The sequence below is a fragment of the Rutilus rutilus genome, assembly GCF_951802725.1.
Source record: "Rutilus rutilus genome assembly, chromosome: 4".
Classification (NCBI taxonomy): domain Eukaryota; kingdom Metazoa; phylum Chordata; class Actinopteri; order Cypriniformes; family Leuciscidae; genus Rutilus; species Rutilus rutilus.
The window spans coordinates 3,675,687-3,688,892 of NC_140212.1; positions in this window are offsets into that span (position 1 = coordinate 3,675,687).

A 13,206-nucleotide genomic window follows, 5' to 3' on the forward strand; every position below is an offset into this window, starting at 1 on the left:
GCTCATCAGCATTATTATTCTGGCACAATGATTATTGAACACAGACCTCTTATTTTCATCTCGATCTCCTTGAAAGGACTGGATGCTTTATGCATTTTTGCAAGCAAATATTTTTTATTTTTTATTAAACAATATTTTATTTTAAGAGCAAAAAGTGCTTTTTATAAGATTAAAGTCTTCCTTGTCTCGTGACTTGCATAAAGATATTTTTATAGCATTTCAAATTTAACTTTTAGTAGCAAAAGCATAATTTCGGGAAGTTTAATTCTACTACGAAATTCTGTGAATCAGTTCAGTCTATTCAATCATTTAAAAATGGAACGATTCCTGTGTTCGTTTTCACCATTGTTCAAAAACATCCACGAATGCCATCATATATTAAAGTTGTTTTAGCCATTTTTAGTAACAAACACCATATATAGGCTATATATTTATACAGTACTGTGCAAAAGTCTTAGGCACGTTAGTATTTTCATCCCAAAAAATGGTTTTAAGCCATCTTTTGCTGTAGTCTGTCGGTAAGAAATATCAGTTTACATTTCCAAACATTCATTTTGCCATTAATTGTAATAATCCAGTGAGATTTCTGTATGCACCAGGAGTCTGACAACAGCCGGTAAGATTTGATCTCACCATCATCGTGTCTATAAAATCACTATGTTATATTATTGCATATCAATAAATATGACTAAATAGTTTATATTGTTTTCATTTATTTGCATGTGATTAGAAACAAGAAAAACTATTTTTTATTTAAACCATAGAGCAAATACATACATATCAACATATATAGGCCAATAAAAAATAGTCAAAAGGCTTACATATATTGAATACTGATACAAATATTTTTCAAAGTCCAGCCCTATTCTTCCTCCATCTGCTAGTGTTCATTGTGAGCACTGCATTAACCCTGTGGTTAGTTGTTGTATATTTTTGTCGTTCTGTATGCAGTGTGTGTCTGGAATGGGAAATGAGTGGTGTTTTGATAAAAGCAGTCTCTCTGCGAGGCGATTGTAAATATTTATTCCAGAGGCTAAAGGTCAGTGTGCTACAGCCGAATAAAGCCTCTCTCCGAGCTGGAAACAAGACCAACTGAATCACTCCAGCAACAGTGTTCTCACAAACCCTCATTATTATGCAGAGTTTGTCGACTTCCACCTGTAAAATGATTTATGGTGTTGTGTTTATGCCTTATGGCTTAATCATTAGCGAGAGGCTTAAATATAAGGAATGGCGGGATATCAAAGCTGGGTGGGGTATTTCATTTGACTGATGGGAATATTTTGGTAGTTTAGTTATTCGCTGCCGTCCAGAACCTCTGGGAATACGGACAAAATGAGTTGTATATGAGTCAATGCTGAGGGAGAACATGTCCGCAGTAATATATTCATATTCACTCAGAGTTACTGACTTTAGATGAGTTCAGTACAGTGCCATCTGAGAGTTTGGTGATTGGTAAACAAATGTGTTTTGAATTAATAATAGAGTTTGCAGCCACAGTAACGACTTGACCTTGAACAGGACACTATGCACAAAAGATAATATGAGTTTATTCTTTTACTTTGGTGGTGATGGACACATTTATATATAATGGTATTTTCATTAACTTTAAAGTATTAGAATACCATGTCAAAAACCATGTTTTATTCATGCTATATGTTCAGAAGGCTTTTTTTAAGGATTGATGCATGAATGTCAATAGAACAATAATATTTAAATGAACAATAATAGCCATTATAAAAGCATAAGTTTAAGAAACAAACAATTCAGTCAAACGTACAAAGGCAGCACTCTAGTTAATACAGGATTTAAGTTAAATCAAAATATAAAGTTATGAAACTTTTACTTTGCCCTTAGCCAAATCGATTTGCTCTGGAAAGTAATAGATTACTAAGACCAAATATTGCCATTTTATATCAAATTATATCTCATATTTAACCACTATAAAGACATGGGTGGGATGAAGCTGTTCTCGGCGGGTACATGAGCGCTGATGACCTGGAGCTCATGTCTCCAAAAACGTCTAAACAAATGTTCAAATAAGCGCTATGTTTGTATATAAATTACATATTTGAGGTCTAAACAACTATATTCTTGTCTAAAAAACGCTTAAAACTACATTCCGTGACACAATACAGTATAGTTGTAGTGGGTTTGCTCCTCCACCAACACTTGCTATGAAAAATACTGCCAGTATAGATCCGGCAGAAACAAGTGGAGTGATACAAGTTGTGAAACGGTCTCCATATTTGTTGAATATGGAGAAGGGTCTCAGCCAATCAGATTCCAGAACATATATATAGTATATAAGTCACCAATATAAGAACTATATAAGTCACCTAATATAGTTCAGATTAAACTTCACTTTGCAACCATAAAACATGCTTTATAATGTATAGAAATTATGTAATGTCTGGATGTATAGATTGTACTTTGTAAATATATGGAAATCCAAAGTGCAATCTATACATCCAGACATTGCATAACTTTTATACATTATAAAGCATGTTTTATGGTTGCAAAGTTAAGTTTAAACTGAACTATTTTAGGTTACTCAGATGTATGTGTGAAAATGCATACATATGTCCCATGCCACATTAAAAACTCCCGCTGCTTTAAGTCAAGACCGATTATGGCGGTCGGTTGCCATAGTGACAGTCAGTCAAAGCTAAAAAAAGCTCCATGTGTGTTACTTTACATAATTTGTCACTTCGGATTTTCCACTTCTCGCTCTGAGACCGAGTGCTCTGCATTATTGAAGACTTTTTAAGACTTTTTTTTTAATGTTGAATACCTCAGTGGCAGGCGGGATACGTTACTCCAGCTGCTGATATGGGAAGTGCGCTCGCATACTAATGCCGTCGACTCGAGACATGTTCCTTCTGAGTATATGTACACAAGCGCTGGAGGAATCTACAGGGTGGCTTTTCTTCAAATATTTGCTAATGAAATCTCTCTGTGAGACTGTAGTCTCTGCACGACACGCTGACGATGATTAGATAATCACGAGTTTGTCTACCGGTGCCGTGCTTTTGATTTACCACAAACAAAATACACGATGTTTACAGTAAATACACAATGAAAGCCTTAGCAAACAAGCATGCAACTCAGTGAAGTTAAATCTCAAATAAATGCAGCTTTGGAAAGCAGAAGAGATTTCTCTCCAAAACATCAAAAAATCTGAATTATTCTAAACTTTTGACCGGTAGTGTACGTGCAACAGTTAGAATTGTATTTAGTTTTATTGTGAACCCTCCTGAATTCAGCAGCAGTTATTAATTTCATATTGAAATAGTGCCCTCGTGTGATTTGTTTGGGAGCTGCAGACAAAAATGCAGGGAATGCACGCTGTTGGTGGGTATATTCATGGCATGCTGGTAATTCATGGCATTCATGGTATTTTGGTAATATTTTTGAGATTATAACGCAAAATGACTAGCGATTTCGAGTATTTTGTGTTTAGGTTTTGGTTTAGCCAATGTTTTAACCATTTAAATCCGAGTAGTAACGTATATTTTATTAGTTATGTCCTTTTGTGAACTTCCGTCTGACAGTGCTCTCCTTAGCAAGGCCACGAGGTTGTTCATTTTATGTTATATTTTATTTAAATGTCTGATGTCTGTAGCGAAACACCACTGAGAGAATGTTTTATTTCACTTTTCATGTATGTTTTTATATATATGTTTGTGTTTATTATTGATTTTGCTTTTATTATTAGGCCTACATCATGTTTCACAGGAAATGTGGTCTTTCTTGTTGCGGTTCTACTATTGGTTATATACTGTTGTTGTGTGAAACAGCAGTTGCTATGGGTTGATGTCTAATGTCTGCAGCGAAACACCACTGAGAGGATGTTTTACTTCACTTTTCAGTAAACACAGATCAACAGAAATGACGTGTCCCTGCATTTATTGGGTAATTGGGCCCTCTGACTCCTGTTCATCAGAGAGCGTGAAGGACGTGTGAACATTTGGTCAAATCACAACGCAGAGTACGGAAGAGAGACCAGATCCTGTTACAAAAGTGACAAGATCAGTCACATATGCAGTATATAAGCTAGGCTATATACTATTATTTTGTTCCAGATGGCTCTGTCTGTCAGTGAAGCGCAGCGTATGTTTCGCTTGACTAGATTAGAGAGAATTAATCTGTCATTTCAGCTCACAAGCGTTTCACTAATGAACCAATTAATGTTTAACACACGAGCCGTGCAGATTACGGGCAATTTATTTGAAAAATGAAAGCACAATTCCAGACGCGCACACACACACACACACACACACACAGCCACAGGATGGCAAAAACGAGGGGAAAATAAAAAGAGGGATCTAATACTCAGACAGTCATTGTTTTGAGCCTGGATTGTGCTCGGTAAACCCGAGATAATCGCGTTGTCTCTCGTGTCGCTCCTCATCCTCTTTTCTGCCACAGCTTTAAACTCTCCAGCATGATGAAGGTATTAAAGGAGTGTTTGAGTCAAAAGTTCAGTCGCTGAGGAGCGGTGTAGGTCCGTCTCAAATGTGTTTCCAGTGAGATTTCCAAGTGAACAGTGTCTGCTTTTATACATCACTCACTGTGTGTTCAGACACTGTTTAAAAAAAAAAAAAAAAAAAACTATGGTAAAACTGTAAAATTGCTATTAACAGTATGTTCCCATACTGTATATGTTGAAAAGTCCTATTGAGACATTTCATATAATTTTGAATGTTATTCTGGTATGATTGAGATAGTTTTTATTAATATTTTCAAAAAAAATTTAATGTAATTTCTGTTTTCACTTTAATTTTAGTTACCTTTTTTTTTTTTTTTTGTAGTTATTATTAAACTTATTTCATAGTAGTCTTAGTTAATTGTATTCATTTTAATTTCAGTTTTAATACATTTTATTTCAGTTCATATTTTATTGTACAGTTTTTGGAAGAGAAAAAGAAACTACTTGGGTTTCACCCAAACTATTGGGTGAAAAATAGTTGACTATTTACAGTGAAAAAAACTTTTTTTACAATAAATGTAAGTTCAAACTGCAAAACTTAACATTGTGCTGCTGTATTTTTCATGCAACCACAGCTGCTGTTTTTTGTTATAAATTTCACAGATTTTTTTGTTTTACATTGCACATTTATTTCTAAATTTTAGCAGATGCTTTTATCAAAAGCGACTTGCATTTGCATTCATGTTGTGTGTTTTCTCAGCTCATGCATTCCCTCGGTCTTAGCGATCAAATCTCAGTTTTGGACTACATTTACAGTTTCCACCCAAATCAGCTTAAACGGATGCTAATCCAGGTGTAAACGCAATCATGTAGAAATCACAGAATAACAGCAAAGAGACGTGATGCATGATGAAATGCATGTTTTCATGGACTGTGAAATCCAACAAGCTGCTTTAGGGTTCCGCTTCCTCCAGAAGTGCTTTTAAACGTTTTCAAGGTATCGCATCACACAGGCCTCCATCTGTTGCCATAGCAACCATACATCTCCCTCAATGATGCCATCCGCAGATCACCTCTTCTCTTATACGGTGTGGCGTTGCATTGGGTGTTTAAGCACACATGTGCTAAATTCCCCAAACATGCGTTACAGAAACATATTTATAATTTCTTTTTCCCTTTTAATTATGCATCTTTTCTCTGGTGGAGTTTGGAGTATGCAAAGCCGCCCGGAGACTCAAAGCGCCCTCAGCCAGCTCACAAGAACAAAGCCACTTCAAAGATTTTAATTTGGGATAAAACCTCATCGCACAGACACCAGAGCCGAAGCTGGACGCGTGATGTCAGAAATGAGTATTCTCTCTGGCGGAAATCCATCACGCGTCTGCTCGCGTTTGATAAGCGACGGAGGAAAACCCCCTCGCTCCCCCGGCAGGGATAAAAATAGCAGGCTATTAAAAGAACGGGGTGGAAAGAGAGAAAGTGAGCAAGGCTTCCACCCATCGGTCAAGCGTTTACAGCCATTAAAGCGCCAAATCAAGTTGTCTGGCGGCTAGCGCGATTAAAGATGACCTATGTCTTGATTTTGTTTCTGGCCTCTACTAAAATAGGTTTTCATGCACATAGTGAAAAACACATAATTTTTTCACATATTATGACATGGTTGCCACTGCATTTAACTCCACTTTTAGACATACACTTGCAAACTTCCCTATTAGCCATTTTGAAGTGCGCTCAACTTCGTCAAGTGGACGAGGGACGTTTATTTGGACAGACCCTTGATTTTCAACCCCTTGAGTCTACTGAACATGCACACTTCAGGCAAATCCATAGACCACAATGCAACATGATTGTGACGTCACAGCAGATCACGCCTAATTTTCCCCCATCCCACACAACTCTAGTGTATGAAATCTCAAAAAGAGTTTATCAAGTTATTATGGAAGTTGTGAAAATGTAATATGGTGCTGAATGACTACACCAGAAGTGCTCTGTCACACAGTACCCGATCCCGAATTCACTTCTGTTTGCGCCTAAATGGTCAAATACAGACACAGTTGTCAAAACGCCCATCATGTGGAGTATCTCACGTAAATGCAGTCGGTTATGGCCGTATTTCACCATGAGAAATCTGGTCACCCTACCTAAATATGGTTTTAATTCGTCATTTGGTACCTTTCGCACCCTCGGTTGTTCGCACACTTGAACTCCGAGGATCTGCCGGTTCTCGGCTCATTTGGAGTCAGACTTGTTCAGTTACCCGGAGACTCGCTCTGAATGGATCATTGAATCAGTGAGTTGTTGACCCCCGAACGGTCCAATTCGCAAATGAATCATTCGGTGCTATTTGCAAACTGAAGTAAAAAAATACTTTGTTTCTGTCTACCACTGTAAATAAAGTGGTAAATAATGTTTTTTGCACAAACAAAGCACTCCCGTCGCTTCATAAAGTTGAGGTTAAACCACTGGAGTCACATGGATTACTTTAATAATGTCTTTACTAGTTTTTCGAGGCTTAAAAATGGTAATGGCGTAGCTGTCAATGGAGGGACAGAAAGCTCTCAGATTTCATAATGTGTTTTGAAGATGAACGAAAGTCTTACGGGTTTGGAACGACATGAGGGTGAGTAAATAATGACAGAATTCTCATTTTTGGGTGAACTATCCCTTATTCAACTTTTTCAATTATTGTGCAGTGCATTCTGGGATTGTGAAGCATACATTAGAATTTGGCCAAAATAATGTATCTTAAAAGACAGCATGTGTTCCTGTCTACCTTAGTCTTCGTGTCGATTGTGCACCTCGGAGGCCTTAAAATGCTATGAATGTATGCAGCTCGCAAATAAAGTTGAACAATATCATTCTGACACTGTTTACACACCAAAAACAGGCGATGAAGCTGAAATGTGTCGGATGTGGATTTACACACAGCCTGATTGAGCGAGTTTAACCTTCATGAAGGTCTGTTCTCTCCGGGTTGGCTGGGCGTCTGGTTGAGGGTCTCATTCGTCTCTGTTGAGGAACACTATTTGTATGCAAATGGTCTGGGCTCGCAGGCTGAATCGGGCTTATAATGGGCTTCCATCGATCATCGCTGGAGCAAACTTTACAGCGCGAGTGTATGATCAGTCTATCAAACGTGCCTCCTGTTACCGGCTGACATTGTGAGGAGAGGAAGAGCGTTTTATCAAAGCAAATGTCCTTGGGCTGCCGGGCGGCTGATAACACACTTCTGTGTGAGAAACACAAAGATTATCGGTCATTCGGCTCACGTAAAGCTTCATTAAAACAACACTGAGAGCATCATGAATCTCGGCAGACCGCGAGTGTGTGTGTGTGTTGCAGTGGTTTTACCAGGTTTAAGAAGTGTTTTTAGGTACAAAACAAAACAGAAGTTGCTGGTACAAATTAAAAGATGTTTTGATAGCCAAAACATTGCCTTGTAGTTGCTGAAGTGTGTGAATTTACTGAATTGCTTTTGCTCAATTTATCCACCTGAGAAAAATCAAATTGATTGCTTTGAATAAGTTGCTTGCTGCTATTTATGATTATATGTATTTAAATCACTAACATTATGAACAAGATTAACTGTGAAGTTTGACTTAGAAAGCAATCACAACAGACTGGGTCATCTGACCAATCAGAGCAGAGTAGACCAATCAGAGTAGAGTAGACCAATCACAACAGACTGGGACATCTGACCAATCAGAGCAGAGTAGACCAATCAGAGCAGAGTAGACCAATCACAACAGACTGGGTCAAATGTGACCAATCAGAAGAGTAGACCAATCACAACAGACTGGGCCATCTGACCAATCAGAGTAGAGTAGACCAATCACAACAGACTGGGCCATCTGACCAATCAGAGCAGAGTAGACCAATCACAACAGACTGGGTCATCTGATCAATCAGAGTAGACCAATCACAACAGACCGGGTCATCTGACCAATCAGAGCAGAGTAGACCAATCACAACAGACTGGGCCATCTGACCAATCAGAGCAGAGTAGACCAATCACAACAGACTGGGCCATCTGACCAATCAGAGCAGAGTAGACCAATCACAACAGACTGGGCCATCTGACCAATCAGAGAAGAGTAGACCAATCACAACAGACTGGGACATTTTTGGACAGACTGGACATAATTTGGGTGAACTTTCCTTTTAATATAGAATTAATTTGAAATGCTTTTAACAGATATGATGTCACACAAGTCTAAATGATCGTATTCACTTCTGGTGTGTTGGTAAACATTTGTCCATGTTCTGAAGCACATGTGAGTAATGCGTTCTCATGCAAAGGTATCCGCCATGATGCTAGAAACGAGTTACAGGCCAAAGTTTGATGCTTCGGGTCAAACTCCAACCGTGAGCAATGAAACAATCACAAGTAATAATCATATTTTTGCCAGAACATCGAGTCTGTCGTCACGGACGGAGCTTTGCGTGTGTTTTCTGGCGTGTTGCTTGACGTGCGCGGTCGGCGTCACTCGTGCGCAGCAGTTCTCTCGACTCAGAGCCGTTTGATCCGGAGGGCGTAAGGAGAGGCGTGTTGTATCTAAGCAACAGGATGGTTGCCAGGTGACAGACACGAGGTCCTGAGAGCAGAAAGGGTGTGTTTGGTGTTTCTTAGGAGGCGAGAGACAAATCGAACTGCCAGTCAAACCGCTGACAGAGATTCGTCTGAGCGATGTGACTCTGAACTCACCTCTGAGATCAGGTGCAGAATGTTAATGGAATACGGGTTGGGATCATCTCCTCAAGATGCTTCTGACAGAATCAAAGAAGATGCAGCAGACTTCATCAGAGCCGAGCATTGATCGCCCAGCGTGAGAAACAGATAATGAGCTCTGCTTACAGCCTCCCATGATGCTCTGCTCTGATCTGACCTGACACACACACTATATCACAAGTGCAATTGAGTCTGACATCATTACTGTTGGTAATGCTATAAAAGTTTCTGTTGCCTGCAGATTTTCAATTAAAGGCTTGGACTGTGTTGCTTTTAAAGTGCCATTACTATATTATTTTTCATGCAGTGTGTCGATATAATGTAAAAGGTCTTCAAAGTTTGATTATTGTTGCTGACATGTTGAGAAGACTCACACTGGAATTGATACGGTAAAACCGATGCCATTATTACTGTTTATTATTACCATTATCACTGTGTATGAAGTAATAAAACTGAAAGTGATAAAAAGAAATTCAGTTACAGTAATGTGCGATTGATTTCCGGCACACGCTGTAAGTGGTAGTCCAATCACAACTGACTGGGTCATCTGACCAATCAGAACAGAGTAGTCCAATCACAACTGACTGGGTCATCTGACCAATCAGAACAGAGTAGTCCAATCACAACTGACTGGGTCATCTGACCAATCAGAACAGAGTAGTCCAATTACAACAGACTGGGTCATCTGACCAATCAGAACAGAGTAGTCCAATCACAACTGACTGGGTCATCTGACCAATCAGAACAGAGTAGACCAATCACAACAGACTGGGCCATCTGACCAATCAGAGCCGAGTAGACCAATCACAACAGACTGGGCCATCTGACCAATCAGAACAGAGTAGTCCAATCACAACAGACTGGGCCATCTGACCAATCAGAACAGAGTAGTCCAATCACAACAGACTGGGTCATCTGACCAATCAGAGCAGAGTAGACCAATCACAACAGACTGGGTCATCTGACCAATCAGAACAGAGTAGTCCAATCACAACAGACTGGGCCATCTGACCAATCAGAGCAGAGGAAGCTCTCGGAAAGGCGGGGTTTAGAGACTGAATCCTTTATTGAACCATTTCAGATGCTGTGAGAAAAGAGCTGATGCTGCAATTATGAGAAAATGAAAGTGTTTTTGACCTTGGATGCTTGTAAACCTGTTGTTAGAGACTCCAAAGCAAAATAGCATAATGGGGCACTTAATGGTAATGTTTATTTAGTAACACTTTACAATAAAGTTTCATTTCTTAACATTAGTTAATAGACCTATGACCAATAATTGTACAGCATTTATTAATCTTAATTCATGTTCATTTCAATATTTATTACATATTAAGATCAAAAGTAGTTTGTTAACATAAATTAATGCACTTTGAACTAACATGATTTTTTTTTATTAACCAACATTATCAAATATAAATGTTAATGCTGTAAGTTCTGTAACTAAGAATATATTTTTTATTGGTTAGTTTGTTAGTTAATGCATTAACTAATGTTAACAAATGAGACCTTATTGCAAAGTGTTACCGATAATTTCAATAATTAAGGCTTCACATGTGAAAAATGTGTTTAATATACATCACCATATACCTACCCGGTTGTTTAATCACATTAAGACATTGTCTTGTATTACAAGTTTTCTGAAATGTTATGTTTAAATGTGTAAATAATGCATCTAATCAATCATGCAATAATTTGCATGTAATTTCCACAACAGAAAACCTGAACATGTTTAACCAGGTTTAAAAATTTGTTTAATTTTGTTAACAGAGTTAAAGGCTTTTTTTTTATATCTTTTTATTACGCCTTTAATCAGAGAATACTGGAAAAATCACAATGTTTGGAATAAAATGCTAAATCAGGCAAATTTTATATATATAGCCTATATATATATATATATATATATATAATTTGCCTGATTTAGCTTTTTTTTTCATATATATATATATATATATATATATAGCTTTTTATATATTTAAAGTCTTTGTAAAATCCTTCAGAATGTGGATTGTAATAAAACTGTAAAGATTTCTGTCTCAAACTTACCGCTTTAAAGATATGTATTTTTAACTACAACCTACAGATGCAAATAGATCAAGTGTTGTATTTGGGATGTTTTCTTTAAAGAAAATCCAAATAAACCAAAATCTCCAGTGCTTTATAACACTTATAATCTTACTTTTAGTTATTATTATTATTAATAATCATATATATGTTAAATACATAATCCTAAATGATACATTACTGTAAAACAGACACAAGGATGAACTTGAGCAAGTGTTATGAAGGCAGTTGTGTCACAGCGCCCTCTGGTGGTCAGAGCTGAAACTATCCTCAGCTCCTGCCCCATGTTCAGCACTGAACTCTTAATCACCAGCTTATTGGCTGTTTCTGTAATTATGGCTCAGTCTACACAAGATTGTGCCCCAATACCTTATTTATTAGACTACAGTACAGATCTCTTATCATCAAACTTGTTTAACGGGCTGTGTGTAATTGGGTTTCTGTTGACATGGAGAATTGGTTCTTTTAAAATATATGCTTGTCACACTGCAAGAACAAAAAAAGCATGGTGTTGCATTAGCTTGGAAATCCAATGCATCTGTAACAAAGTGTGCAAATATAAACTCCATCCCAAAAAGAGAGGCGGCGTCTTCATATTGATGTTTTCATAAATCAGACAATTCTGTTGCCAAAATGCATTAAATGGAAGTTGTTCCGATGCACATCATCTTGACTTTTTCAGATTAAACTGACAGACACTCAGAGTTTCATTTTGTTTTTTTAATGATTTTTTTGCCATGCTACAAAAATAGAGTTGGCACTGATGGCAAAGTAATAGTTGTCATTTTTAAGTAACTAAGTTAAGTAATAAAAAAAAAAAAAAAAAAAAAAAAAAACATTTTACTAAACTGATATCAATACCCAATATATCAAATGCAAATATCAAAACTAGTTTCAGTACAACGTCCGTAATTGTGAAATACTCGCATAGGAATGTAACCTCTCTCTCTCTCTCTCTCTCTCACACACACACACACACGTAATGCATCATTCCTGAAAGATCCCGACAATCATTCAGTTCTTCAGATTTGGCAAATGATCTTGATTTATACAGTTATTTCATTAGCACTCATGTGTTGCTAAAACTACTGAATGTCAATTTTTTTTTTTTTAACATGTGAACGTTCCTATATTTGCACACTCTCTCAAAAAGGTAGAAAATAACATGATAATAATGCAATAAACTTTACAATAGAAGCTTTACACAAGCTGGATGTCTAGAACAGTCCTCCGCTCGCCGTAAACAGATTTGTCTTTTGTCTGGAAACCCTTGAGGACATCGGAGTGCATTCAGACGAGCGATACAATCACATGTGCAGCACCGCACAATCCTCCAGGTCCTTCTGAAACAGCGTGATGCACGAGACCAGCTGAAGTGTGTTCAGCAAATACTTGAAGAAATCAGGCCTATAGTCATCAGGACAGTCAAGTGTTTGATAGGGATGCACTGATTCAATTTCTCTGATTGCTGGTTTTATATTATGAATCTAGTAAAAAAAAATTACAATGAACCTCTAATCTTAACATTTTGCTCTTTTGTGTAGAATTTTATATTGTAATGTGTGTAACCCCATAGGCTGTATATATACTTCCAATATTGGCCAATAAAAAAACAAAAAAAAAAAAAACCTGTCATAGGAAAATATTTAAATTATTTATTTATTTATTTATTTACTTATTTAAGAAACCTGTTTAAGTTCAAGGGAAAATAAGCCCTGATTTTTATCGGTTTCCAGTTTTGGTCATTGGAGAATATTTAAATTATTATTATTATTATTATAATTTTTTTAAAGAAATCTGTTTAAATGTGAGGTAAAAATAAGCCCTGATTTTATGTGCTTCTAATATTGGCCAATTATTGGAAAAAATATAAATATTTGTAACCGGTCAGGAAAATATTTTAAATTATTATTATTATTATTATTATTTTTAAGAACTGTGTTTAATTTTGAGGTAAAAATAAGCCCTGATTTTATGTGCTTCT